This window comes from Leptonotus elevatus, chromosome 7, assembly GCF_054856555.1.
Source record: "Leptonotus elevatus isolate MCC_2025b chromosome 7, RoL_Lele_1.0, whole genome shotgun sequence".
Classification (NCBI taxonomy): Eukaryota; Metazoa; Chordata; class Actinopteri; order Syngnathiformes; family Syngnathidae; genus Leptonotus; species Leptonotus elevatus.
This window is the reverse complement of record NC_141245.1, coordinates 10,960,073-10,986,795: the sequence shown is the minus strand read 5'-3', so window position 1 is coordinate 10,986,795 and position 26,723 is coordinate 10,960,073. Positions and strand designations below refer to the sequence as shown.

At 39.4% G+C, this 26,723-nt stretch overlaps 29 non-coding genes across 29 annotated transcripts; all 29 read right to left on the bottom strand.

Annotated features, from left to right (window-relative positions):
• Positions 1–17,139: 17,139 nt before the first annotated feature.
• On the bottom strand, positions 17,140–17,213 carry trnai-aau (transfer RNA isoleucine (anticodon AAU)). Its single transcript has one exon. It is a non-coding gene; the product is annotated as a tRNA-Ile (tRNA).
• Positions 17,214–17,778: 565 nt separating this feature from the next.
• On the bottom strand, positions 17,779–17,852 carry trnai-aau (transfer RNA isoleucine (anticodon AAU)). The gene has a single exon. It is a non-coding gene; the product is annotated as a tRNA-Ile (tRNA).
• A 245-nt stretch (positions 17,853–18,097) lies between these two features.
• Positions 18,098–18,171, bottom strand: trnai-aau (transfer RNA isoleucine (anticodon AAU)). The gene has a single exon. It is a non-coding gene; the product is annotated as a tRNA-Ile (tRNA).
• Positions 18,172–18,448: 277 nt separating this feature from the next.
• On the bottom strand, positions 18,449–18,522 carry trnai-aau (transfer RNA isoleucine (anticodon AAU)). Its single transcript has one exon. It is a non-coding gene; the product is annotated as a tRNA-Ile (tRNA).
• A 278-nt stretch (positions 18,523–18,800) lies between these two features.
• Positions 18,801–18,874, bottom strand: trnai-aau (transfer RNA isoleucine (anticodon AAU)). The gene has a single exon. It is a non-coding gene; the product is annotated as a tRNA-Ile (tRNA).
• Positions 18,875–19,119: 245 nt separating this feature from the next.
• trnai-aau (transfer RNA isoleucine (anticodon AAU)) lies at positions 19,120–19,193 on the bottom strand. The gene has a single exon. It is a non-coding gene; the product is annotated as a tRNA-Ile (tRNA).
• Positions 19,194–19,438: 245 nt separating this feature from the next.
• Positions 19,439–19,512, bottom strand: trnai-aau (transfer RNA isoleucine (anticodon AAU)). Its single transcript has one exon. It is a non-coding gene; the product is annotated as a tRNA-Ile (tRNA).
• Positions 19,513–19,757: 245 nt separating this feature from the next.
• On the bottom strand, positions 19,758–19,831 carry trnai-aau (transfer RNA isoleucine (anticodon AAU)). Its single transcript has one exon. It is a non-coding gene; the product is annotated as a tRNA-Ile (tRNA).
• Positions 19,832–20,076: 245 nt separating this feature from the next.
• trnai-aau (transfer RNA isoleucine (anticodon AAU)) lies at positions 20,077–20,150 on the bottom strand. Its single transcript has one exon. It is a non-coding gene; the product is annotated as a tRNA-Ile (tRNA).
• Positions 20,151–20,395: 245 nt separating this feature from the next.
• trnai-aau (transfer RNA isoleucine (anticodon AAU)) lies at positions 20,396–20,470 on the bottom strand. Its single transcript has one exon. It is a non-coding gene; the product is annotated as a tRNA-Ile (tRNA).
• A 245-nt stretch (positions 20,471–20,715) lies between these two features.
• On the bottom strand, positions 20,716–20,789 carry trnai-aau (transfer RNA isoleucine (anticodon AAU)). Its single transcript has one exon. It is a non-coding gene; the product is annotated as a tRNA-Ile (tRNA).
• Positions 20,790–21,034: 245 nt separating this feature from the next.
• Positions 21,035–21,108, bottom strand: trnai-aau (transfer RNA isoleucine (anticodon AAU)). The gene has a single exon. It is a non-coding gene; the product is annotated as a tRNA-Ile (tRNA).
• A 263-nt stretch (positions 21,109–21,371) lies between these two features.
• On the bottom strand, positions 21,372–21,445 carry trnai-aau (transfer RNA isoleucine (anticodon AAU)). Its single transcript has one exon. It is a non-coding gene; the product is annotated as a tRNA-Ile (tRNA).
• Positions 21,446–21,723: 278 nt separating this feature from the next.
• On the bottom strand, positions 21,724–21,797 carry trnai-aau (transfer RNA isoleucine (anticodon AAU)). The gene has a single exon. It is a non-coding gene; the product is annotated as a tRNA-Ile (tRNA).
• A 245-nt stretch (positions 21,798–22,042) lies between these two features.
• trnai-aau (transfer RNA isoleucine (anticodon AAU)) lies at positions 22,043–22,116 on the bottom strand. The gene has a single exon. It is a non-coding gene; the product is annotated as a tRNA-Ile (tRNA).
• Positions 22,117–22,361: 245 nt separating this feature from the next.
• Positions 22,362–22,435, bottom strand: trnai-aau (transfer RNA isoleucine (anticodon AAU)). Its single transcript has one exon. It is a non-coding gene; the product is annotated as a tRNA-Ile (tRNA).
• Positions 22,436–22,680: 245 nt separating this feature from the next.
• trnai-aau (transfer RNA isoleucine (anticodon AAU)) lies at positions 22,681–22,754 on the bottom strand. The gene has a single exon. It is a non-coding gene; the product is annotated as a tRNA-Ile (tRNA).
• Positions 22,755–22,998: 244 nt separating this feature from the next.
• On the bottom strand, positions 22,999–23,072 carry trnai-aau (transfer RNA isoleucine (anticodon AAU)). Its single transcript has one exon. It is a non-coding gene; the product is annotated as a tRNA-Ile (tRNA).
• A 245-nt stretch (positions 23,073–23,317) lies between these two features.
• On the bottom strand, positions 23,318–23,391 carry trnai-aau (transfer RNA isoleucine (anticodon AAU)). The gene has a single exon. It is a non-coding gene; the product is annotated as a tRNA-Ile (tRNA).
• A 245-nt stretch (positions 23,392–23,636) lies between these two features.
• trnai-aau (transfer RNA isoleucine (anticodon AAU)) lies at positions 23,637–23,710 on the bottom strand. The gene has a single exon. It is a non-coding gene; the product is annotated as a tRNA-Ile (tRNA).
• A 245-nt stretch (positions 23,711–23,955) lies between these two features.
• Positions 23,956–24,029, bottom strand: trnai-aau (transfer RNA isoleucine (anticodon AAU)). Its single transcript has one exon. It is a non-coding gene; the product is annotated as a tRNA-Ile (tRNA).
• Positions 24,030–24,274: 245 nt separating this feature from the next.
• Positions 24,275–24,348, bottom strand: trnai-aau (transfer RNA isoleucine (anticodon AAU)). The gene has a single exon. It is a non-coding gene; the product is annotated as a tRNA-Ile (tRNA).
• A 278-nt stretch (positions 24,349–24,626) lies between these two features.
• trnai-aau (transfer RNA isoleucine (anticodon AAU)) lies at positions 24,627–24,700 on the bottom strand. Its single transcript has one exon. It is a non-coding gene; the product is annotated as a tRNA-Ile (tRNA).
• Positions 24,701–24,945: 245 nt separating this feature from the next.
• trnai-aau (transfer RNA isoleucine (anticodon AAU)) lies at positions 24,946–25,019 on the bottom strand. Its single transcript has one exon. It is a non-coding gene; the product is annotated as a tRNA-Ile (tRNA).
• Positions 25,020–25,264: 245 nt separating this feature from the next.
• Positions 25,265–25,338, bottom strand: trnai-aau (transfer RNA isoleucine (anticodon AAU)). Its single transcript has one exon. It is a non-coding gene; the product is annotated as a tRNA-Ile (tRNA).
• Positions 25,339–25,583: 245 nt separating this feature from the next.
• trnai-aau (transfer RNA isoleucine (anticodon AAU)) lies at positions 25,584–25,657 on the bottom strand. Its single transcript has one exon. It is a non-coding gene; the product is annotated as a tRNA-Ile (tRNA).
• A 245-nt stretch (positions 25,658–25,902) lies between these two features.
• Positions 25,903–25,976, bottom strand: trnai-aau (transfer RNA isoleucine (anticodon AAU)). Its single transcript has one exon. It is a non-coding gene; the product is annotated as a tRNA-Ile (tRNA).
• Positions 25,977–26,254: 278 nt separating this feature from the next.
• trnai-aau (transfer RNA isoleucine (anticodon AAU)) lies at positions 26,255–26,328 on the bottom strand. Its single transcript has one exon. It is a non-coding gene; the product is annotated as a tRNA-Ile (tRNA).
• Positions 26,329–26,572: 244 nt separating this feature from the next.
• Positions 26,573–26,646, bottom strand: trnai-aau (transfer RNA isoleucine (anticodon AAU)). Its single transcript has one exon. It is a non-coding gene; the product is annotated as a tRNA-Ile (tRNA).
• Between the last annotated feature and the right edge of the window lie 77 nt (positions 26,647–26,723).

Sequence of the window (26,723 nt, the reverse complement as noted above, 5' to 3'; positions counted from 1 at the left end):
TTGTAAGAATAGAGGGAGAACTCAAACATTTTATTCAACATATAAGGCTTTTTGTGTAGGGAAAATTTTTCCCTTTAAACGGGAGGTCTATTGGGCAAGAAAGGTGATCATACGACAAGGAAATAAGGGCTGATTCTTGACTTTGTATTTCAATGACAGAAAACACAAAACCTAAAGTCAGTGTTTGGGGCAGGGGTTCAATGTTTTGCTTTGTTCGGACTGGACATCAACCTGGATCTCAGCAAGGAAACGTTGCTCATTATTTTTCTTATATTGTCTCAGTTGATGAATTCTCGAATTGCTGATATTAGGCAATAAAAACATTTAGCAATCTTTCACAAGCTAAATCGTTGTCACTTTATATGTTAAATTAAATAACTCAGGGACCCTTGGGAACCCCACCTTGGGATAATAAAAGCTGGAAAAACAAGAGAAGTAGCTCATTTTGCTGTCATGCCCTGGCAGTAACTAGTAGGAAATGATCTACTGCTTTTTCTCACTGCCAACAATTTGGAAATACTTGTATGTCTTATCAAAGTCTGGCCTCTCTTTGATTTGCTGCTGATGGACTCTTTCAGTACCTTGTCTAACTTGGAAGGCACACATGATTATGTGAAAGTGTTGTTATGCACATTTTGTTGAAAACAGATAAATATTATAGAACTTGACTTATATGCTTGGTATTTTTAAGTTGGTTCTGGAGAGAATTGAACAAATGATCTGATATATATTTGGTAGGCAATTAGGGTAGCTTGTACTCTTGAAATGGTTGTGGTTAGTCAATACCACCCCCCCCCCCACCACTGTGATGCCACTTACATGATCAAAGGTGGGGTGTGTGCGGCAAGGGCACACAATCAATACATGAATACATTCACCTTATCTTATCTTACTGTAAAATGACTTTGAAAACATGCATAACTTTGATTTGTGATAATCAGTAGTGGTGAATCAGCTTGTTAATAGAACAAATGATGTCAGTGAATATTATTTAAATACAACCTTTTCACCGTATATAAAACAGAAGGAAAATGGGGAGACAGGAGTGTGCTTGTTTGTTTTTTCATTGAAGCAATTGTACAGAAGAGTATCTTAATATATTTTAATGCTCAAATGCACAATATAAAAGATCCACTCTGCAACTACAAAGGTTTTTATGCAAACAAAAAATAACCATGTGCCGCTCTTGCTTGCGACCTCTTGCTAGCAGCTCTTGCTTGCTGCTCTTGCTAGCTCCTGTAATTTGTGGTAGGCTTGCTAAGTGCGGTCTTTCTGAGGCACTGTAGTGCACGTGCTTAAAGATTGTTGCATTCTATTAGTTCACCACTAGGTGGCCCTAAACAATACACGCTGTCTATTTAAGTAAAATAAATAATTTGTGCATGTTTTCGCAAAAATCAAGTCACTCAAAGATTTTAATAATACTGTAGACTGTAACTACCATACGTCTGTCCTGCATGCCATTCGGAATCCCCAAACTAATAGACTGGCTCACTCACCTGAATTACACTCAGCAGTACAGGGCAGTAAAGTTGCGTCCCCTCAGCATCAAGCATCAAATGTCAAAACAGCCACTTGACCAATTCAGGCACCAAACACATTTGGAACACTATTAAGGCAGTGTTGAATATATCCACATGACCACATCTATGAAGGACACACATTTAGTAACTCCTCATGCACATCAAACGAACTGTCAATGGTTTGTGTACTTTTGAGATTGATGCTTTGGTGACTAAGCAAACTACATTGCTAGGTTTTAGTTTAAATCTGAATTTGTTTCCTATTTTACCTGACAGAGTTGATTTTCTCAACCTAATTTAGCTCTGGCTTTTGCCCAGAATCTGCTTTTTATTATTCTCTGATGAGGAAGTGTATTCTTTGTGTTTGCTGGTGTTGGTGATGATCTCCAATCTGAAACACCTCAAAGTTGCAGGGACTCATGCAAGTAGTATCCATTTCAGAGAACACGGAAATAGAACACTAGAAATCATCTATGAGTGGAACATTTCCCCTGCGTTCTGTCGATAGATTACCAGATTCCTGACTGGCAGGAAGCAGCAGGGGAGACTGGATAATATCACCTCATTCATTTAATGATGTTTATGCTCTCTTTCCCCTTATCAGTCATACAAAACATAAAATATAGTTGTAAATGATGCTCTCAGAATTCAAAGTTCAACTGAACCAGATTTTAAGTGGAGGGGAACTCGGGAAAAAGAATCCAAATGAATGATGCGACAAGATGGGAATATTTAAAGTATTTTACTGCGTCTCAAATATGTGGCAGATTGGTGCAGTCGAACTCTTCAGGGGAAAAGAAAATAATCCAGACAAAAGGCACAAGAGCCCAAAGGATATAACAATTCAACAAAGAACAAGAAACGGTGCAAACACGGAAATGGGGCGTGGGGGGGGGGGGGGGGGTTGAGAATAGGTGAGAAGTAAAAGAGCCCCTTGCATGGGGGGAAGATACACAATTCTCAAGGCTGATAGAGACCAGTTGTGAGTTTGAAAGTAGGCTAAAGCAGAATGCATGTACACCGGAGGGAAAACAGGGCGTTACAAATCCTCAAAGTAAACAAATGTTTGGTGGCCAAAAAGATAATATCAATGTTGCAAACTATAGCTAGCAGCCTGTTAAGTATCTAGACAGACTGAAGAGTGCTCAAACAACGATGTTGCACCTGAATACAAACAAAGCAGGTTAATCACCCACCAAAATCATATAATGAACATCATAATTTGATTGATGCACTTAGTAACATCATGCATTTGAAGTTACTTTACTATTAGAATAGATTCAACTTGGTATGCGTGTTGTATGACTGTCTTTTGTACACTAACATTTCAAGGCAATGTTATTTCACTGCATACATGCATGCATCGATTCTTGGTAAAGTTAGTGTACATTACTCTTTATTCTTTATTTTTGAACTTGTTAACTGTAGAAGGATCCTCATCTAAAAATAAAAAAAGAAATCCTGAGCCATGTTAGCATCTGTGTATGTTGTTGTAGGTTGGATTTGTTCTTAGGTAATAACAGGTAACGACCGTCACGGCTCACCTGTTTTCTGGGTTTGGTTATGTGACATTCGCTAGTTGAGCCTTAAGCACTGTGATGTCTTTGTCAGTCGACAGCAAGTTGCAAAATGGCCGCCTGGGATGTATTTTGCTGCTTTACTCATATTTCACAAACACAATATTAATCAGAATGCTGTGTGTAAACTAGAACATATTATTGTAAAGATTGTTTTTTATTTATTAAATTTTTTTCACTTGACTTCACTCAACAAAAGACAAGACCTATGGACTTTCTAACAGGCAGGCTGATATGGAAGAAGGCTCTTCATTTTCAGCAACCACTTTGAGGTGGGCACATTCTGACATTTTATGCTGAATATTATCATTTTTTTAAATTTTGGAGTTATGTCTGAATTTAAGAAATAAGGTTCTATTTCAGGCAACTCAAAGTCATGTTTGACAGTTTAATGTGGGGATAATTTTCTTAAGAGGTCCTCGTAAAATGGAAACTGCTATTTTCCGGTCTACTGCAAATGTTAACAAAGGACAATTTTGCTTCATGTTGTTCATTATTACTATAGCACTCTATCTACCCCATGCAACCAAACATTGTATATTGCAGCCAATAAGAGGACATTCACACATGCTTTGTCATGATACATTTTGGTTCATTGGGACTTTTTACCATTTAAAAAAGAGAACTGGGAAGGCAGTGTTTACACAAAAACTACCAAATAATTTCTGTTAGTGAAAGTGAACTACATATATCTATGATTTGAAGCCTCCTTATGGACCAAGAGAGAAGCACAGACAAGCAAAGATTCTGCGGAAACGCCACATACACAGGCCCAAAATTTATTTTACTCATAATCTTGACCAACATTTTCTTTCTGTGATACGTAAGCAAGATCATTGACCCCTAAAAGGAGTGACTATGCCTCCTACCCTCTCTAGTGTAGCCTTTTCGTGTCTAACTTTATATAATTTATAATCTATCTGGTAATGTACTTGGTAAAATCACTAATATTGAGATAAAGATCAACCAGAGTTACTCCTTTGCATATGATCACAAGGCAAACATCTGATGGCAATGCCAAGCAAGGTGACTGCTTTCAAAACAAACAAACATTGGCTATAATTTTGTCGCCTCTACGGAATTGTGCAAGACTTCATTCTGTATGGCTATGCTGAGCAATGTGTTGTCAGACCACAGGAGCATAATGGTAAGTTGGTTCAGCTGGCATTGGAGACAGACGAACATGTAGAACAGGGCACTTACATTAATCGCCAATTCCCGTCAATGACGATGCCCACCTTTCGGCAAGTGCATCTATATTTGGAGAATGCTGTATGATGCAAAACCTCACAAAATACACGGACTGAGAAAAACTGTCTCTACTCACCCCGATCGACAGACGTATTGTTTCAAGGCTTTGCACTCGCCGAAAGGTGGGCGGTATCATCGACAGGAAGTGACGATTAACGGAAGTGCTCAGCTGTGCGAAAATCCATAAACAAGTGGAAGGACACCTCAGATCCGGCAAAGTGAAGCAATCTGTGAATATGCCTCATTCATTTATTGCTTGGAGATCCGTTTTTCAGACAGAACTCATGGAATTAAGAGTGAATCATTACTTTTAATTGTATTAGGCCATTCTAACACAATTTTACAAATATAATTCGCAGACTTCGTGGCTAATACAACGGTCACATCCAATATAGCGCATACATTTATTTAAAAAAGGGACAATATACATTAAACAACATTATACAATCTAAATGTGCCCGGATTAGCTAAATTGGTCAATGAGGAACATCTGTCACCTTGGAGCATGCCGTAGCACATGCACGTAAAATGTAAGGATTGCTCCTAATTTTATTCTTATATCTCTGTCAAGTATGTTCCGATTATGTTATATTTTGTTTCCTTGCAAGTAACAATCAGTTAAATGACTTTGCAAGTAACCGCTTTGGTGGAATTCATGCTGCTGTTGCTTAGTTATACATCATTCAGCATAGCTGTCAGTAATCTCTATTCATGCATGCAAAACATTAACTCAAATATAAAACTCCCTCCTCTCGCTGTGTGATAATGTTGGAACCAAAACATCTCTTTTTTTTCTTCTACCTCTGGCTTTGGATCATTAATTCAGTACCAAGATTGCCATTTGGAACATGACAGCATGGAAGACCACACGAGGCGTAAGGGGGCACTACAGGAACAGGAGGACAGAATGTGAAGGAAATAAGAAAAAGTGATAAGACCGATAGGGAGAGACAATGTTTGCAATGGAGGATGTGCAAAAAAAGATGAAACATTTCACCCATCATTAGCGAAGTTGTGCCAGTCTGTGAAGCTCCCCTGAGGCCTCTTGATGTGGAGGTTTCTGCTGGGTCACATCTTTCAACTCTACCTGGCTGCTATTCCCATCAGTCAAATACATGTTTTCTCTAGCTCTAGTTCCATTTCCCCCCACTTCCTATTCCTCTATTGTTTCTTGTGAGTGAAAGGTTGACTTTTGCTTCTAGCCGTATCCCATTCTGGGTCTTATTATTCCGTTAATGTTTTCAAATATTCCTTTCCGTAAGTCATTTAACCTAGCTCCACTGAAGCAGCTCAAAAGTGAATAGATCAGCCTCTGGAGCTACTGGGAAAAATTCCATGTGTGAATATTTACCAGAGTTATAGCACTATATTAACCTATCGGACGTTTTCCTTCTGTGTTTGTGGTTCTTAATACAAGAGCATATAGCAAAATGAGACGTGACTCATAGAGACATGACATTTAGCTTGAGTCTTACAAAACAATCACTCCCTCTCAACTACTGCAGCAATATGTTCTCCAACAATGATGGATGTGACATCAGAGTCAATTCATCTGAAAGATAACCTTTGTAACAGCCGTACTAGTTTATTATCACATTGTAGAAGTAATAATGTGATTAATATTCAAGTGGTGTCTTATCTTTTTGTCCATTCAACTGTCTGATGGAGAAAGGTCGTGCATTAATGCCGTGTCTTGAGGGCCACTTCTCATTTTGTTGTTTTGAATGCTGCTTCATTTCTTTTTTTTTAGTTTAGAACAAACATTATCTGTAGTTTTGTAGCATCCTTGAGTACAGGCAGCAGTGCGATAATTATGGTTGGTCTGTTACAATGATTGATTTACAGTGCAAATTGCACCGGCTGATTTTTCATCTTTAAATACCACGTTTATCCAAAGGCAGGTGTAAACCAGCGTGCAAAGCAGTACAAGTGTAGCGGAGGCAATATGAGAAGCAGCAGGTAGAACTTGCCTGCTCATGTAAACGTTTATGAAATGTTGACAAAATTATTGTGACAATATTTTTGGAGCTTCTGACTAAACTAAAGGGCTTAGTCGGAACCAGTCACAAGAAAGAGCCATATCACCTATGACAAAACTTTTGAATTTCCTAAAAAAGTGACCTACGTGATAAAAATGGCTTGATCATCGCTGCTTGCCTGAAGTGCTACTCTAACGCACCACGAAAGGAAGGGAAAAACTGAAATTGTTGTGCTGTTGTACAAACCCAATTCCCAAAAAGTTTGGACACTATAAAAGTGCAATTATGTGGAAGTGCCAAATTTCAATATTTTGTTCAGAATAGAACATAGATGACAGGTCAAAAGTTTAAACTGAGAAAATGAATCATTTTAAGGGAAAAATATGTTGATTATAAATTTCATGGTGCCAACAAATCTAAAAAATGTTAGGACAGGTAGCAATAAGAGGCTGGAAAAGTCTATTGCACTTATATAAAAAAACAACTGGAAGACCAGTTACCACTAATGAGGTCCATTGGCAACCTGATTGGAGTATAAAAAGAGCTTCTCGGAGTGGCAGTGTCTCTCAGAAGCGGAGATGGGTAGAGAATCACCAATTCCTCCAATGTTGCGCTGAAAGATAGTGGAGAAATATCGGAAAGGTGCTTACCAGTGAAAAATTGCAAAAAGTTGCAGAAAGTAATCATCATCCACAGTGCATAACATCATCCAAAAATTCTGAGAATCTGGAACAATCTCTGTGTTAAGGGTCATCATACTGAATGCCCATGATCTTCGGGCCCTTAAACGGCAAACACGAATGCTTACTGTAAGGGAAATCACAGAAAGGGCTCAGCAATACTTCCAGAAAACATTGTGGGTGAACACAATCCTCCGTGCCAGCCGCCGTTGCCAGATGAAACTCTACAGTACAAAGAAGAAGCCATTTCTAAAGCAGACCAAGAAGCGCAGGCGTTTCTCTGGGCCTGGGGTTATTTAAAATGGAATTTGGCAAAATGGAAAACTGTTTTGTGGTCAGACGAATCACGATTCCAAGTTCTTTGTGGAAAACTGGGGCGCTATATCATACTGACTAAAGAGGACCAGGACAACCCAAGTTGTTATCAGCACTCAAGTTTATAAGCCTGCATCTGTGATGGTATAGGGTTGCATGAGTGCGTGTGGCATGGGCAGCTTCCACATCTGGAAAGGCATCGTCAATGCAGAAAGGTATATTCAGATTGGAGAACAACATATGCTCCCATCCAGGCATCATCACTTTCAGAGAAGATCTTGCATTTCTCAACACGATAATGCCAGAACACATGCAGCACCAATTACAACATCATGGCAGGAAAAGGATCCGGGTATTGAAATGGCCAGCCTGCAGTTTACTTCTTTCACTTATAGAACACATTTGGCGCATCATAAAGGGGAAGGTGCAACAAAGAAAGCCCGAGACAGATGAAAAGTTCGAGAGAAGCGTGTTAGACAAGCATCCCTATTTCTAAACTTGAGAAACGTGTCTCCTCAATCCCCAGACGTTTGCAGACTGTTGTAAGAAGAAGAGGGGATGCCTCACAGTGGTGAAAATGGCGTTGTCCCAACTTTTGGGAGATTTGTTGACACCATGGAATTTAAAATCAACATAGTTTTCCCTTAAAATTATACATTTTCTCAGTTTCAACTTTCCCCCCGTTCTCTATGTCTATTCTGAATAAAATATTAAAATTTGGCACTTCCACATATTAGCATTCAGTTTTTATTCACAATTTGTATAGTGTCCCAACTTTTTGGGAATTGGGTTTGTATTTTGCTTGAAAGATTTTCAACTGTTTTCTCAGATTTTTTTTTTAAAAATTCTTATTATTTTTTTTACATCTGTTGCCAACATCACTCAAAATCTGTGAGTGAATAAACACACAATTTAGCAACCGCTGTTTGAAATTTTATTAAAAGATTGCAGTCTTAGGATATCACACACAACACACCCACCCAAAGAATGCTCATGATCTGTTTCAACGAACATGCAATATACAGCCTGCTAATTGGAAGCTTAGCAAATCCATACTCGACCTGTTAAACGATTATTTTTAAAATCTGATTTATCACATTTTAGAGTTTTGATTAGTCGTGATTAATCACTTAATTAAAAAAGGCATTTTTCATCAACATTTTTTGACTGCCAAATTTGAAGTGCACCTGTTATGTGTTAATTATTTCTACTTTTATTGTTATGAGGACATCTTCAACATTTTTTGATCCACTGCACACTCTCATCCTCCTCTTTTTCTAATTAGTTAATTACTTGCATAATTTAAAATGAAAAAAATGAAAAAGACCCCCAATAGTTTGACATGAAAAAATATTCTGAATGTCATACGCAAACATTTAGGAAATGCTTTACTTTAATGCATGTAGTTATGTTTATTGTTGAACACAACCTTTAACAAAACTATCCGCTGTCAAGCTAAAGGATCATCAGCGGTAAAAATTTATAGTGTGATGCATCTGCGTTAATACACTATTAATGCCATAATTTTGTGTCATTAATCAATGAGTTAAAGCTTCAACTTTGACAGCACTAATCTGTATTAAAAATCGCTTTTCAAAAAATGTGATTAACCACGATTAATTATTTTTTTAACAAGGGGGCTCGTTTTCAAACAGAGTCAGTTACTATTTTGAATAGATTTTTTCCCTTTAATAAAAATAAAAAATAAAAACTGTACTTTATGTTTACTTGGCTTTTGTTTTTTTCTGATATTTACCTTTATTTGATTATCTTAAACATATTTAACATAAATTTAACTGAAAATAGAAACATATATTTTGTTTTGCTGATTTACTTGACAGTGAGATTTTACAATCCTAACGCAAACTTCTGCAAACATTATCTTTTCTGTCTGAATGCTGAAAAACAAATGGTCGCCAGTGGGAAAAAAGTGCAACAAAAATGATGATTTGCATGTCATGGAAACATGCAATGTGTTCCGTAAAGTATTCTTGATGCAAGGTTTTTCTTTTATAGCACAGCATAGCCAATCTAATCTACTGCATTTAAAAGAAGCGTCTCATTCAGAAGACTATCAAGTACGCCCACATTCGCACGCACACTCTTTCATGCAATCATACACATCCATATGCATAAGCTAGCACATACAATAAATGGATCAACATGGCATTGAAAGTGCAACCTAAACACATTGCTTAAAAGAAGGCAAAGCAGGCGGAAGCTCATCAACTGATTAGCTTGATTAGCTTGACAAATTTAATATACAGCATGGAGTCACAGTGACTACATAACAGCCTAACCAAGTGTCTCATTTTACTTGCAAATGAGCTTTTTCACTTTCAGTTCAGCCTTGGCAAGTGTGTCTGGTAAAGCAAAGCATGTGTTGAAAAGTTTGAGGGCCGGTGTCACGGGAAATATTTCAAATTGAAACTAAAAGTTTTCCACCCTCTAACTAATCCCCACAGAGTTTACCGCACTTTTCACAGCCTTCTGTACTCCTGAAAGAATTCTTCCTGGATCCTCCTCAGCTCCGTTACCATGGCCATCTTAATGTTGAACACATCTTCAAAACAGATCACCATGATGAGCCCCTTGAGCTTGGGAAATGAAAAAAAACAACAACACTCAAATCCAGGTCAGGTGAATAGGAATGTTGCTCCAGCAAAGTGATGTTCTTTTTTGGCCAGGAAGTGTCAGATGCTCAGGGCATCGTTGTCAAGGTATGATCACGAGTTGTCCTGTCAAAAACTCTTCCCTCTTCTAACACTGAACAATACAAATGCCACAGGATCGCTTTGTCAACATGCTGGTTGATAGTCTGGGTCCATATTAAAGGATGAACTCATAGTTCTTAATTTGGGTTTGAAATACACTATAAAAAGAGTATTGTTGAACCAATTTAAGATTTCAAATTGAATTGTTAATCAACTTAATAAAATTGCTTCCAAAGTGAATATATTTAGTTTAATTAATTATGATTTCATTAAACTTAATATATTCACTTTGAATTAACTTAATTCAATAGTGTGTTACCAATTGAAGCAATTGTATTAAGTTGGTCAACAATTCAATTTGTTTCAACAATTTTCTTTTTAGAGTGTACAGTATATCTTTGGCACCAGTCCAAGAACTTTTCTGACACACGTGTATAAATGTGAGTTGCTGGTTTCTTTTTTTCTGATATGACCGAGTCCTTAAAGCTGAATTCAATCACAGTACAACATAAGGTTAAATGAAAAGTTCCACATCTCAATCAGGCACTAAGGTGATCAACTACTGGCTTGTTCGTAATCAATAAAGGATCATCGTTACACCGTATAGCTCTGAGTTAATGACACTTCAACCTGTCCAGCTAATAAACCAAAACAAATGAAATGAAACAGGAAGAGGAAGTTGTTACAGGCGCTTGCCACATAGCATTACCATATCCTAATGCTTTCTGGCCAATTATCAGGCAGTGCAGTGTCACAACCATATGTGCCATGTACTGAAGGTTGGCCATCCCCTCCAGCACAGAACCTGGAAGAGTATAAATAATAAAAATAAGCAAATTGAATCATATTTATTCATTGGAGCTTTATAAATGGAGTTTAGTTACATAGTTTTACAGTTGAGGTCACTAAATTGAGGAATGGAAATTTGTAACAAATTAAATGATATCAAATTTTAAAAGTATTGATTATGTTTATAAATAAACAGCCATTGTTTTGACTCCTATCATCAAGCAAATCCTCCGTAATCCAGATGGCATCATCACCCCCCACTCCCCCCCAAAAAAAAAACATGCATTCTTTTTCTTTGCTGCTTGTCTGAATATAAATAATTAAACCGGGCAAAAAGGGACAAATAGGCTAGTATACATAATATGGAATTAGACCGTTTACACTTAAGGCAAATTTATCAAACACTGCGTCTCGTTTCGGTTCTGTGGGTGTTAGGTTTTTGTTTGTGTTTTGGGTGTTTGTGTTGTTTTTGTCTGTGGTTGGTGCTTTTGTCATGTTCCTGGGGTTTTCCCTTGTCTCATTATGTCCACCTGTGTGTGTGGGGGTGTGTATTCCCTTCCCAGTGTGGGTGCATTGTCGATGTTACGTGCAGAAGGTCGTGTGTCTCGTCTTGTCAGTTCAGCCAAGTCTTGTTAGCATAGCCACGTCTTGTTAGCCTAGCCATCGTCACAGCCGATCCAGCGTCACAGCCAAGCCATTGTCAATTCAATGATTGCATCATATTCATGAGAGGAGGAAATAATAAAATAAAGCACCACTGCCAAAGAATGAAACAAACATTTATGTAAGTGAGACTCATCTGTAGGAAGATGTGTTATTTTTCACAGCTGCTACCCTGTGTATGCATGTGTGTGAGTATGTGCGTGCATGCAATTTGCCAAGTAAAGTTAAGGTCAGCTGTGGCGTTTCAGAATGTATTCAAAGTCGATGAGCTTTGTGAGGAGACAAGTGGTTAGTGCAAGCATACTGGGTGAGTGAATGTTGAAGGCTGGTGGAATGCAGGCAGGATGGAATAAGATCGAAATTGTATATTCTCCTCCAGTGGTGAGAGAGGAGCAATACCTGCTGATAATATCAGTTGTATTATCTAACATTCGAAAATGTGTGGTTGTTTATTTGCAAGGTATTTGATCATAGCTAAAGAGGATTTTAAGCAAACATTTGCACTCTCATCATTCTCTCTCTGCATTCTTGAAATGTTTCCACAGCTATCCTTCCTGTGTGGCTTCACCCCTTCCTTAACTTCCTGTTATGCCAATCCTCTCCCTTCGTTCACTTACTGGCTTTCTCTCACACTCCTTCCTTTCACCCCGCGCTCATACTTTCATCTCCTCTCTTCCGCACTCTTCATATCCAAACGGCAGCAAAGGAAATCATTCCTGAAAGGAATTTGAACTCTGGTCATTGTTACGTAAAGGAACACATACACAGCAAGCAGGAGAGTGGATGTACAGACCAATTCAACTTAACTTTCGCTATAATTATAGTTAGTTTTAGTAAGTTTCATAAACATAAAATGTAGTTTCAGTTAGTTTTCGTTTTTTTTAAAGTAGTTTTGTTTTAATTGTATTTTGTTAACAAAATTGTTTTTTGAATCATAGTCTAGTTTTTTTCTTTAGTTTCCATTAACTAAAATAACCTTGGTCGAAACCAATAAAACAACATAATTTGGATGATGTCAACACTTCTGGTTCATGATTGGATCCTAGCTAACCAATCACAATCACAAGTTGATTTGCATGATGTTCATGTTAAAAATGTTACATATAAGCTTGGTAAGTTTACAACACGTTACAGCCATACTATTCTGGGGTCCATTTCACAAAGCATGTTCAACAAACACCGAGACTAACCCTGAACAGCGAGTTGAAATACACTGAGAGAGGAAACCCTGCGTTTTCGGTTCTAGCACAGCTGATTTGAGGTAGTTATATCAACGCGGAGTAGTTTCACCTGGCGTTGCCACTACACTAAAAAGTCCACATCAATGGAGCCCCGATTTGTCGAGTCACCATGGCAACGGGGAAGCGCAGAGTGCGGCGCCGCCCTCTGCTTCCGCATTATTAATATTTTTTACCCCTCTCAACTGAAAATCTTAATGTGATCATGCGAATTTGAACATGTCTTTAGAAAAAAAAAGTGCAACACAGCAGCGGCTCCCTGTAGAGGAAGGCGGCAAGGGAGAACGTTTAAATTTAAAGCGATACAAGACGTATAACTCATTTTCCAGTATTGGATTAGGCAATGTGTACAAAGAGTAAAAGTGCAAATATCTCTGGCATCTTATTCCCTGAATTTTCTTTCAAACCGATTAAGTATCAAAATAAGAACATACGGTGGTGAACGCCATTATCCTGGTCACGTGATTGTGATGACGTATCCCGTACGTAAACGAAAGCCGCCTTCGTTCATTTCAATGGGAGTTTACTGACGTAGTGGGCAAGAAAAGGGCCGTCTTCTATCCCAATCACTGCGCCAATTCTGATCAGAGTAAAATCCTTAGCACGTCAGGTTTCATGTCATTCAGTGTTGGGGTGGGGCGGTGAGGGGTGGCCTCTCCTAATGTGGGCAAAAGCATGCTTAGCACACAACATGCAGCTTGGCTATATATATAACGCAGTTATAAGAAAAAACCAGAGCGCAACACACAATATATGCTGAGATGTGAGTGCATGACTACGGCGTTAGTAATGTTGCAAATGCAAGGACGGATTAAGTTGTGTATGTAGATAATGGACTGTGATGTGAAAGGAAACCGCTCAAAAAGATAACTTCGGAAATGCCAGCATATCTATGCGCGGTCTGATATCAATCTTGCGACGAATATTTAATAAACTGCGCAGTAAATCGGCACCTTCATCAATAGGGTCATTGTCAAAAGGACATGCCATGTTTGTGACAAAAGTGGACTTTACGCTCCAGACTATAGGCGTATTTACGCAAAGACTCGCCGCAGCGGACTTTATGAATGAGGAAATGAAATGTTGTGAAGCTGGAAGGAGGCAGGGACAAAGAAAACCATGAGATTAATAGTGAAAAACCTGCAACCGACCAGGTTTGGTTCATGGAACATGTTACTATGGTAACTGACCAAGAGCTTATATTACTTCTCTTTATGAAATACGCCTTCTCAGAGAATGATGCCACATATTTAGTGCTCTGAATCATAGCTGAAATGAATAGAAAAAAGAGACACACCCCTAGTGATACCAGTGTCCTGCAATGCATACACAAATGCCATCTACCTACAATGTTACAAGTTTTGAGTAATTTATCATTTACAAAAACCTTTTTTCTAGAAGCAATGTTGTAGGTAGGGTAATGAAAAATTACCATACTTGTTCTGATTGATAGCAGTTCTTCTCAACATTTTCTAAACATGAGTCACTGACTCATTGTACACCTCTGGTATTGAAGTGAAACTGAACATTAACCTCCGTTCTTGCATTCACTGTTTGGGTGCTCTGTTCCCTTGGACCATCAGTGACCCAATGATAATAAATGTGCTAGCTAAAAATGAATATACTTTTATCTTTTCCTAGAAAATATGCTATCTTTGTGAATGGCTTCTATGTTTACGTTGCAAATGTTTGACTCAAAACTCTTAAGCGGGGACAGTTGTCACCCTTCCGTTACTGCCTAACACAGGAAGAGTTCAGCAAGGTTCAGGGACAAACATTATTTTATTTATTTATTTTTTCTTTAGAGTTCAGTATTGTTCATTCGGTAATTTTACCGATTTGACATGTCATCATCATTGCTCTCTTTCTTTTTTAAATGTCATTTTTTTTATTTTGTATGTGGGTGAGTGCGTGTGCATGTGTGTGTGCGTGTGAATGTGTACTCATTAGTTCACCTAAAACCTATTAAACGTCAGGAGACCTGAGGAAGGATCAAAGAAAAGAAAGGAAAGTGAAATTCAGCACCGATCAGACATTACCTACTACCCACCGGGTTACCAACCAGAGTCTTTCACCAACCCCAGAAATATTTAAATTCCAACAAATTAGGGAGACCTCAAGAGACCAAAGGAGAGACTGAGGAAAGGAAGGAAGGATAGATAAAGCAGAGTGAAATCCACAGACATCAGCCTCCACCGATTCAACGACCAGAGGAAGAAGCAGATTGTGTTTGAATTTCGATAAATGCTGGTGTGGTGGATCTGGTATGCATGAAAACCTCCACCAAAGAGGGGAGCCGTCGACCCCGGCCAGGACAGAGCAGGCACAACACCTCAGGCCACGGCAGCGCCAATGGACAACCCCCGGGTTCACAGGGGGCACCGGCCGGAGAGTAAACCCAGGAACACCCCCCCCCCCCCGCTCCCCCCACAATTTTATATTGGATAAGTTGTAAATTTGTGTGTTTTGTCATTTTAAAATACGTTTTCACAAACTTGAATCCAAAAGTCAGATTCCGGAGCTATAGACAAGTCTGTCTCCCATTTCGAGATGGGTAAAGACATTTTATCAGTATACGAAAGTAACATATATTTTTGAGAGGTTTTTTGTTGTTGTCAGAGAAAGCTTGGTAATATCTTTAGCTAAAACAGGCGGTTGGAGCGTACCCCGAAGTGTTGGAATTTGTTTCTTTATCATACTTTTAACTTGCAGATAATGTAAAAAAAATCAGTTTTTTATTTTGCATTTTTGGAGCAAGGATGTATATGATATAAACATATTATCTGAGAAAAGATGGTGGAGATGTGTAATTCCTTTCTGCTCCCACACACCTAAATAAAACGATTGGTTGTTAAATTGAAACTCGCGGTTATGCCATAGGGGAGAAAGCCCGCAGGGCTCCACTTGGGCTTTCGTAATTTCTAGTGCCTTCCACCAGGCAGTCAGAGTGGTGAGATCATTGCTTAATCGATGTTGTAATGAAGAGTAAATCTAGAAGTCTGAGGTTATTACGATCCTTCTGTTCTAGTTCCAGCCAACAGTTAGTATCTTGGGTTGTGCCCATTGAATGATATATTGTATCTGGTTAGCTATATAGTAGTGCATAACATTTGGTGCCTCGAGACCTCCTTTGGATTTACTTTTCTGAAGCGTAGCTAGACTAATCTTTGCTTCTTTTTTTTTATTCCAGTAAAATTTTGTAACAGCCGAGTCTAACAACTGGAACCAGTTAGCCGTAGGTTTAAATGGAATCATTGAGAAAAAATAGTTTATTTTGAGTAAAACTTTCATTTTAATGGTGGTTATTTGTCCTATTAGAGAAATAGGAAGATTATTCCAGCGCTCCAAGTCACTATAAATGCTATCCAGAAGTGGAGTAAAGTTTAAATGAATTAAATCCGTTAATTTAGGTGAGATTTTTATGCCTAAGTATTTTAAATTACCTATAGGAAATTAGTAGTGTGGGTCCTGGCTTGCAGGGTTCCATGAATTTTCTGTAATAGGTAGTAGTGATGATTTTGTCCAGTTAATAGAATAATCTGATAAATGTGAGAATTTAGTTATTAAGTTAAATACTTCCCCTAACGAAATAGCAGGCTTTTCTAAATAAAGTAAAACATCATTGGCATATAGATTAATTTTATGTTCTGTTACCCCAGAGTGAATTCCTTGAATCCTTCTTTCCTGGCGTATAGCTAATGCAAGTGGCTCAATAAATATTGCAAATAATAAAGGGGAGAGTGGGCATCCCTGTCTTGTGCCTCTCTGTAGAGTAAAACTCTGAGATATAATCCCATTAGTAGTAACTAGTAGTGATGGGAAAATGAAGCTTCATGAAGCACTTGTGATATTTTTTGACTCCCCAAGATGGTGTTCTTGGTTTAAATATAAAGGCTAGTGCAAAGGAAATTGATTACATTTCCACTGCATCTTTCAACCAAGAGTGGCATCTCGAGGAGTCAAAAAATATTACAAGTGCTTCATGAAGCTTCATTTTCCCATCACTAATTATTAGCACCTCGCCCTAACCAACTGAGCTAAGGGACCACAGGTTCTTGAAATCTGGGGCAATCGAGGGTCCAAACACTGCTGCTTCTTTCGGTTGAATCAGAGAACATTTCATCTATGGAGCGATAAAAATTGCCTTTTTATTTCACATTAAACCAAATAACTAGTGATGGGAAAATGAAGCTTCATGAAGCACTTGTGATATTTTTTGACTTCCCTAGATGGTGCTCTTGGTTTAAATATAAAGGCTTCATGTGCCTTTGTATTTCCCATTAAACCAAATAACACATGACAACTGACTGAAGGACCACCTCATCCGACTCAGGAAAGGGCTGTCCAAGAACCAACTTGTCATAATTTCAATTGTGATAACACTAAGGATAATCACATAATCAATGACATTGGCCCGTATGGAGATCGAACCCATGACATTGGCGTTATTAGTACCACGCTCTAACCAACTGAGCTAACAGGCCAAAGATTTTTTAAGTCTGGGGCAATCGAGAGCCCAAAAATTGCTGCTTCTTTCGGTTGAAAGAATCATAGAACTTTTTATCTGTGGAGTGATGAAATCTAACTTTCTATTTCACATTAAACCAAATGAAACATGGCACCTGACTAAAGGACTACCTCAGCTGACTCAGGAAAGGGCTGTCCAAGAACCAACTTGACTTAATTTCAATAGTGATAACACTCCGGACAATCACATAATCAATGACATTGGCCCGTATGGGGAATCGAACCCATGACCTTGGCGTTACTAGCACCACGCTCTAACCAATTGAGCTAACAGGTCACGAGTTACTGAAGTCTGGAGCAAATGAGGGCCCAAAAACTGCTGTTTCTTTCGGTTGAGAGCTTGAGAGAACTTTTTATCTGTGGAGTGATGAAAATTAACTTTCTATTTCACATTAAACCAAATGACACATCCCAACTGACGAAAGGACGACCTCAGCCGACTCAGGAAAGGGCTGTCCAAGAACCAACTTGCCTTAATTTCAATTGTGATAACACTCAGGATAATCACATAATCAATGACATTGGCCCGTATGGGGATCGAACCCATGACCTTGGCGTTATTAGCACCACGCTCTGACCAACTGAGCTAACAGGCCACAGGTTTTTGTAGTCTGGGGCAACCGAGATCCCAAAAACTGCTGTTTCTTTCGGTTGAGAGCTTTAGAGAACTTTTTATCTGTGGAGTGATGAAAATTAACTTTCTATTTTAAATTAAATCAAATGAAACATGGCACCTGACGAAAGGACTACCTCAACCGACTCAGGAAAGGGCTGTCCGAGAACCAACTTGTCACAATTTCATTTGTGATAACATTCAGGATAATCACATAATCAATGACATTGGCCCGTATGGGGATCGAACCCATGACCTTGGCGTTATTAGCACCACGCTCTAACCAACTGAGCTAACAGGCCACAGGTTTTTGAAGTCTGGGGCAATCGAGGTCCCAAAAACTGCTGTTTCTTTCGGTTGATAGCTTTCAAAAACTGCTGTTTCTTTCGGTTGAGAGCTTTAGAGAACTTTTATCTGTGGAGTGATGGAAATTAACTTTCTATTTCACATTAAACCAAATGAAACATGGCACCTGACGAAAGGACGACCTCAGCCGACTCAGGAAAGGGCTGTCCAAGAACCAACTTGACTTAATTTCAATTGTGATATCACTCAGGATAATCACATAATGAATGACATTGGCCCGTATGGGGATCGAACCCATGCCCTTGGCGTTATTAGCACCACGCTCTAACCAACTGAGCTAACAGGCCACAGGTTTTTGTAGTCTGGGGCAACCGAGGTCCCAAAAACTGCTGTTTCTTTCGGTTGAGAGCTTTCAAAAACTGCTGTTTCTTTCGGTTGAGAGCTTGAGAGAACTTTTTATCAGTGGAGTGATGGAATTTAACTATCTATTTCACATTAAACCAAATGAAACATGGCACCTGACTAAAGGACAACCTAATCCGAATCAGGAAGTTGCTGTCCAAGAACCAATTTAACATAATTTCAATTATGATTACACTCACAATCATCACAAAATCTATGACATTAGCCCGTATGGGGATCAAACCCATGACCTTGGCGTTATTAGCACCACGCTCTAACCAACTGAGCTAACAGGCCACGAGTTATTGAAGTCTGGGGCAACCGAGGTCCCAAAAACTGCTGCTTCTTTCGGTTGAAAGAATCAACAAACATTTGATCCGTGGAGTGATGAAAATTAACTTTCTATTTCAAATTAAACCAAATGAAACATGGCACCTGACTAAAGAACTACCTCAACCGACTCAGGAAAGGGCTGTACGAGAACCAACTTGTCACAATTTCAATTGTGATAACATTCAGGATAATCACATAATCAATGACATTGGCCCGTTTGGGGATCGAACCCATGATCTTGGCGTTATTAGCAACACGCTCTAACCAACTGAGCTAACAGGCCTTGAGTTACTGAAGTGTGGAGTAAATGAGGGCCCAAAAAATGCTGCTTCTTTCGGTTGAGATGTTTAGAGAACTTTTTATCTGTGGAGTGATGAAAATTAACTTTCTATTTCAAAGTAAACCAAATGAAACATGGCACTTGACTAAAGGACTACCTCATCCGACACAGGAAAGGGCTGTCCAAGAACCAATTTAACATAATTTCAATTATGATAACACTCAGGATAATCACATAATCAATGACATTGGCCCGTATGGGGATCGAACCCCTGACATTGGCGTTATTAGCACCACGCTCTAACCAACTAAGCTAACAGGCCATGAGTTACTGAAGTCTGGAGCAAATGAGGGCCCAAAAACTGTTGTTTCTTTCGGTTGACAGCTTTAGAGAACTTTTTATTTGTGGAGTGATGAAAATTAACTTTCTATTTCAAATTAAACCAAATGAAACATGGCACCTGACTGAAGGACTACGTCATCCGACTCAGGAAAGGGCTGTCCAAGAATCAACTTGTCATAATTTCAATTGTGATAACACTCAGGATAATCACATAATCAATGACATTGGCCCGTATGGGGATCGAACCCATGACCTTGGCGTTATTAGCACCACGCTCTGACCAACTGAGCTAACAGGCCACAGGTTTTTGTAGTCTGGGGCAACCGAGATCCCAAAAACTGCTGTTTCTTTCGGTTGAGAGCTTTAGAGAACTTTTTATCTGTGGAGTGATGAAAATTAACTTTCTATTTTAAATTAAATCAAATGAAACATGGCACCTGACGAAAGGACTACCTCAACCGACTCAGGAAAGGGCTGTCCGAGAACCAACTTGTCACAATTTCATTTGTGATAACATTCAGGATAATCACATAATCAATGACATTGGCCCGTATGGGGATCGAACCCATGACCTTGGCGTTATTAGCACCACGCTCTAACCAACTGAGCTAACAGGCCATGAGTTACTGAAGTCTGGAGCAAATGAGGACCCAAAAACTGCTGTTTCTTTCGGTTGAGAGGTTTAGAGAACTTTTTATTTGTGGAGTGATGAAAATTAACTTTCTATTTTAAATTAAATCAAATGAAACATGGCACCTGACTAAAGGACTACCTCAACCGACTCAGGAAAGGGCTATCCGAGAACCAACTTGTCATAATTTCAATTGTGATAACACTCACAATCATCACATAATCAATGACATTGGCCCCGTATGGGGATCGAACCCATGACCTTGGCGTTATTAGCAGCACGCTCTAACCAACTGAGCTAACAGGCCACAGGTTTTTGTAGTCTGGGGCAACCTAGGTCCCAAAAACTGCTGTTTCTTTCGGTTGAGAGCTTTAGAGAACTTTTTATCTGTGGAGTGATGAAAATTAACTTTCTATTTTAAATTAAATCAAATGAAACATGGCACCTGACTAAAGGACTACCTCAACCGACTCAGGAAAGGGCTGTCCGAGAACCAACTTGTCATAATTTCAATTGTGATAACACTCACAATCATCACATAATCTATGACATTGGCCCGTATGGGGATCGAACCCATGACCTTGGCGTTATTAGCACCACGCTATAACCAACTGAGCTAACAGGCCATGAGTTACTGAAGTCTGGAGCAAATGAGGGCCCAAAAACTGCTGTTTCTTTCGGTTGACAGATTTAGAGAACTTTTTATTTGTGGAGTGATGAAAATTAACTTTCTATTTCAAATTAAACCAAATGAAACATGGCACCTGACTGAAGGACTACGTCATCCGACTCAGGAAAGGGCTGTCCAAGAACCAACTTGTCATAATTTCAATTGTGATAACACTCAGGATAATCACATAATCAATAACATTGGCCCGTATGGGGATCGAACCCATGACCTTGGCGTTATTAGCACCACTTTCTAACAAACTGAGCTAACAGGCCATGAGTTACAGAAGTCTGGCGCAACCGAGGTCCCAAAAACTGCTGCTTCTTTCGGTTGAAAGAATCAACAAACATTTGATCCGTGGAGTGATGAAAATTAACTTTCTATTTCACATTAAACATCCCAACTGACATTGTTGGGATGAAACATGGCACCTGACTGAAGGACTACGTCATCCGACTCAGGAAAGGGCTGTCCAAGAACCAACTTGTCATAATTTCAATTGTGATAACACTTAGGATAATCACATAATCAATGACATTGGCCCGTATGGGGATCGAACCCAAGACCTTGGCGTTATTAGCACCACGCTCTAACCAACTGAGCTAACAGGCCACAGGTTTTTGTAGTCTGGGGCAACCGAGGTCCCAAAAACTGCTGTTTCTTTCGGTTGAGAGCTTTCAAAAACTGCTGTTTCTTTCGGTTGAGAGCTTTAGAGAACTTTTTATCTGTGGAGTGATGGAAATTAACTTTCTATTTAACATTAAACCAAATGAAATATGGCACCTGACGAAAGGACGACCTAATCCGAATCAGGAAGTTGCTGTCCAAGAACCAATTTAACATAATTTCAATTATGATTACACTCACAATCATCACAAAATCTATGACATTGGCCCGTATGGGGATCAAACCCATGACCTTGGCGTTATTAGCACCACGCTCTAACCAACTGAGCAAACAGGCCATGAGTTACTGAAGTCTGGCGCAACCGAGGTCCCAAAAACTGCTGCTTCTTTCGGTTGAAAGAATCAAAGAACATTTGATCCGTGGAGTGATGAAAATTAATTTTCTATTTCAAATTAAACCAAATGAAACATGGCACCGGACTAAAGGACTACCTAATCCGACTAAGGAAAGGGCTGTCCAAGAACCAACTTGTCATAATTTCAATTGTGATAACACTCAGGATAATCACATAATCAATGACATTGGCCCTTATGGGGATCGAACACATGACCTTGCCGTTATTAGCACCACGCTCTAACCAACTGAGCTAACAGGCCACAGGTTTTTGTAGTCTGGGGCAACCGAGGTCCGAAAAACTGCTGTTTCTTTCGGTTGAGAGCTTTAGAGAACTTTTTATCTGTGGAGTGATGAAAATTAACTTCCTATTTTAAATTAAATCAAATGAAACATGGCACCTGACTAAAGGACTACCTCAACCGACTCAGGAAAGGGCTGTCCGAGAACCAACTTGTCACAATTTCAATTGTGATAACATTCAGGATAATCACATAATCAATAACATTGGCCCGTATGGGGATCGAACCCATGACCTTGGCGTTATTAGCACCACGCTCTAACCAACTGAGCTAACAGGCCATGAGTTACTGAAGTCTGGAGCAAATGAGGGCCCAAAAACTGCTGTTTCTTTCGGTTGACAGCTTTAGAGAACTTTTTATTTGTGGAGTGATGAAAATTAACTTTCTATTTTAAATTAAATCAAATGAAACATGGCACCTGACTAAAGGACTACCTCAACCGACTCAGGAAAGGGCTGTCCGAGAACCAACTTGTCATAATTTCAATTGTGATAACACTCACAATCATCACATAATCTATGACATTGGCCCGTATGGGGATCTAACCCATGACCTTGGCGTTATTAGCACCACGCTCTAAACAACTGAGCTAACAGGCCGCAGGTTTTTGAAGTCTGGGGCAACCGAGGTCCCAAAAACTGCTGCTTCTTTCGGTTGAAAGAATCAAAAAACATTTGATCGTGGAGTGATGAAAATTAACTTTCTATTTCACATTAAACCAAATAACACATCCCAACTGACTAAAGTACTACCTCATCCGACTCAGGAAAGGGATGTCCAAGAACCAACTTGACTTAATTTCAATTGTGATAACACTCAGGATAATCACATAATCAATGACATTGGCCCGTTTGGGGATCGAACCCATGATCTTGGCGTTATTAGCAACACGCTCTAACCAACTGAGCTAACAGGCCTTGAGTTACTGAAGTGTGGAGTAAATGAGGGCCCAAAAACTGCTGCTTCTTTCGGTTGAAAGAATCAACAAACATTTGATCCGTGGAGTGATGAAAATTAACTTTCTATTTCAAATCAAACCAAATGAAACATGGCACCTGACTAAAGAACTACCTCAACCGACTCAGGAAAGGGCTGTACGAGAATCAACTTGTCACAATTTCAATTGTGATAACATTCAGGATAATCACATAATCAATGACATTGGCCCGTTTGGGGATCGAACCCATGATCTTGGCGTTATTAGCAACACGCTCTAACCAACTGAGCTAACAGGCCTTGAGTTACTGAAGTGTGGAGTAAATGAGGGCCCAAAAACTGCTGCTTCTTTCGGTTGAAAGAATCAACAAACATTTGATCCGTGGAGTGATGAAAATTAACTTTCTATTTCAAATCAAACCAAATGACACATCCCAACTGACTAAAGTACTACCTCATCCGACTCAGGAAAGGGCTGTCCAAGAACCAACTTGTCTTAATTTCAATTGTGATAACACTCAGGATAATCACATAATCAATGACATTGGCCCGTATGGGGATCGAACCCATGACCTTGGCGTTATTAGCACCACGCTCTAACCAACCGAGCTAACAGGCCACAGGTTTTTGAAGTCTGGGGCAACCGAGGTCCCAAAAACTGCTGTTTCTTTCGGTTGACAGCTTTAGAGAACTTTTTATTTGTGGAGTGATGAAAATTAACTTTCTATTTTAAATTAAATCAAATGAAACATGGCACCTGACTAAAGGACTACCCCAACCGACTCAGGAAAGGGCTGTCCAAGAACCAATTTAACATAATTTCAATTATGATAACACTCACAATCATCACATAATCTATGACATTGGCCCGTATGAGGATCGAACCCATGACCTTGGCGTTATTAGCACCACGCTCTAACCAACCGAGCTAACAGGCCACAGGTTTTTGAAGTCTGGGGCAACCGAGGTCCCAAAAACTGCTGTTTCTTTCGGTTGACAGCTTTAGAGAACTTTTTATTTGTGGAGTGATGAAAATTAACTTTCTATTTTAAATTAAATCAAATGAAACATGGCACCTGACTAAAGGACTACCTCAACCGACTCAGGAAAGGGCTGTCCAAGAAACAACTTGACTTAATTTCAATTGTGATAACACTCAGGATAATCACATAATCAATGACAATGGCCCGTATGGGGATCGAACCCATGACCTTGGCGTTATTAGCACCACGCTCTAACCAACTGAGCTAACAGGCCACAGGTTTTTGAAGTCTGGGGCAACCGAGGTCCCAAAAACTGCTGTTTCTTTCGGTTGAGAGCTTTCAAAAACTGCTGTTTCTTTCGGTTGAGAGCTTTAGAGAACTTTTTATCTGTGGAGTGATGGAAATTAACTTTCTATTTCACATTAAACCAAATGAAACATGGCACCTGACTAAAGGACAACCTCATCCGAATCAGGAAGTTGCTGTCCAAGAACCAATTTAACATAATTTCAATTATGATTACACTCACAATCATCACAAAATCTATGACATTGGCCCATATGGGGATCAAACCCATGACCTTGGCGTTATTAGCACCACGCTCTAACCAACTGAGCTAACAGGCCACAGGTTTTTGAAGTCTGGGGCAACCGAGGTCCCAAAAACTGCTGCTTCTTTCGGTTGAAAGAATCAACAAACATTTGATCCGTGGAGTGATGAAAATTAACTTTCTATTTCAAATTAAACCAAATGAAACATGGCACCTGACTGAAGGACTACTTCATCCGACTCAGGAAAGGTCTGTCCAAGAACCAACTTGACTTAATTTCAATTGTGATATCACTCAGGATAATCACATAATCAATGCCATTGGCCCGTATGGGGATCGAACCCATGACCTTGGCGTTATTAGCACCACGCTCTAACCAACTGAGCTAACAGGCCACAGGTTTTTGTAGTCTGGGGCAACCGAGGTCCCAAAAACTGCTGTTTCTTTCGGTTGACAGCTTTAGAGAACTTTTTATCTGTGGAGTGATGAAAATTAACTTTCTATTTCAAATTAAACCTAATGAAACATGGCACCTGACTAAAGGACTACCTAATCCGACTAAGGAAAGGGCTGTCCAAGAACCAATTTAACATAATTTCAATTATGATAACACTCAGGATAATCACATAATCAATGACATTGGCCCGTATGGGGATCGAACCCATGACCTTGGCGTTATTAGCACCACGCTCTAACCAACTGAGCTAACAGGCCATGAGTTACTGAAGTCTGGAGCAAATGAGGGCCCAAAAACTGCTGTTTCTTTCGGTTGACAGCTTTAGAGAACTTTTTATTTGTGGAGTGATGGAAATTAACTTTCTATTTCAAATTAAACCAAATGAAACATGGCACCTGACAAAAGAACTACCTCAACCGACTGAGGAAAGGGCTGTCCAAGAACCAACTTGTCATAATTTCAATTATGATAACACTCAGGATAATCACATACTCAATGACATTGGCCCGTATGGGGATCAAACCCATGACTTTGGCGTTATTAGCACCACGCTCTAACCAACTGAGCTAACATGCCACGAGTTACTGAAGTCTGGAGCAAATGAGGGCCCAAAAACTGCTGCTTCTTTCGGTTGAGAGGCTTAGAGAACTTTTTATCTGTGGAGTGATGAAAATTAACTTTCTATTTCAAATTAAACCAAATGAAACATGGCACCTGACGAAAGGACTACCTCAACCGACTCAGGAAAGGGCTGTCCAAGAAACAACTTGACTTAATTTCAATTGTGATAACACTCAGGATAATCACATAATCAATGACAATGGCCCGTATGGGGATCGAACCCATGACCTTGGCGTTATTAGCACCACGCTCTAACCAACTGAGATAACAGGCCACAGGTTTTTGAAGTGGGGGGCAACCGAGGTCCCAAAAACTGCTGTTTCTTTCGGTTGAGAGCTTTCAAAAACTGCTGTTTCTTTCGGTTGAGAGCTTTAGAGAACTTTTTATCTGTGGAGTGATGGAAATTAACTTTCTATTTCACATTAAACCAAATGAAACATGGCACCTGACTAAAGGACAACCTCATCCGAATCAGGAAGTTGCTGTCCAAGAACCAATTTAACATAATTTCAATTATGATTACACTCACAATCATCACAAAATCTATGACATTGGCCCGTATGGGGATCAAACCCATGACCTTGGCGTTATTAGCACCACGCTCTAACCAACTGAGCTAACAGGCCACAGGTTTTTGAAGTCTGGGGCAACCGAGGTCCCAAAAACTGCTGCTTCTTTCGGTTGAAAGAATCAACAAACATTTGATCGTGGAGTGATGAAAATTAACTTTCTATTTTAAATTAAATCAAATGAAACATGGCACCTGACTAAAGGACTACCTCAACTGACTCAGGAAAGGGCTGTCCGAGAACCAACTTGTCATAATTTCAATTGTGATAACACTCACAATCATCACATAATCTATGACATTGGCCCATATGGGGATCGAACCCATGACCTTGGCGTTATTAGCACCACGCTCTAAACAACTGAGCTAACAGGCCACAGGTTTTTGAAGTCTGGGGCAACCGAGGTCCCAAAAACTGCTGCTTCTTTCGGATGAAAGAATCAAAAAACATTT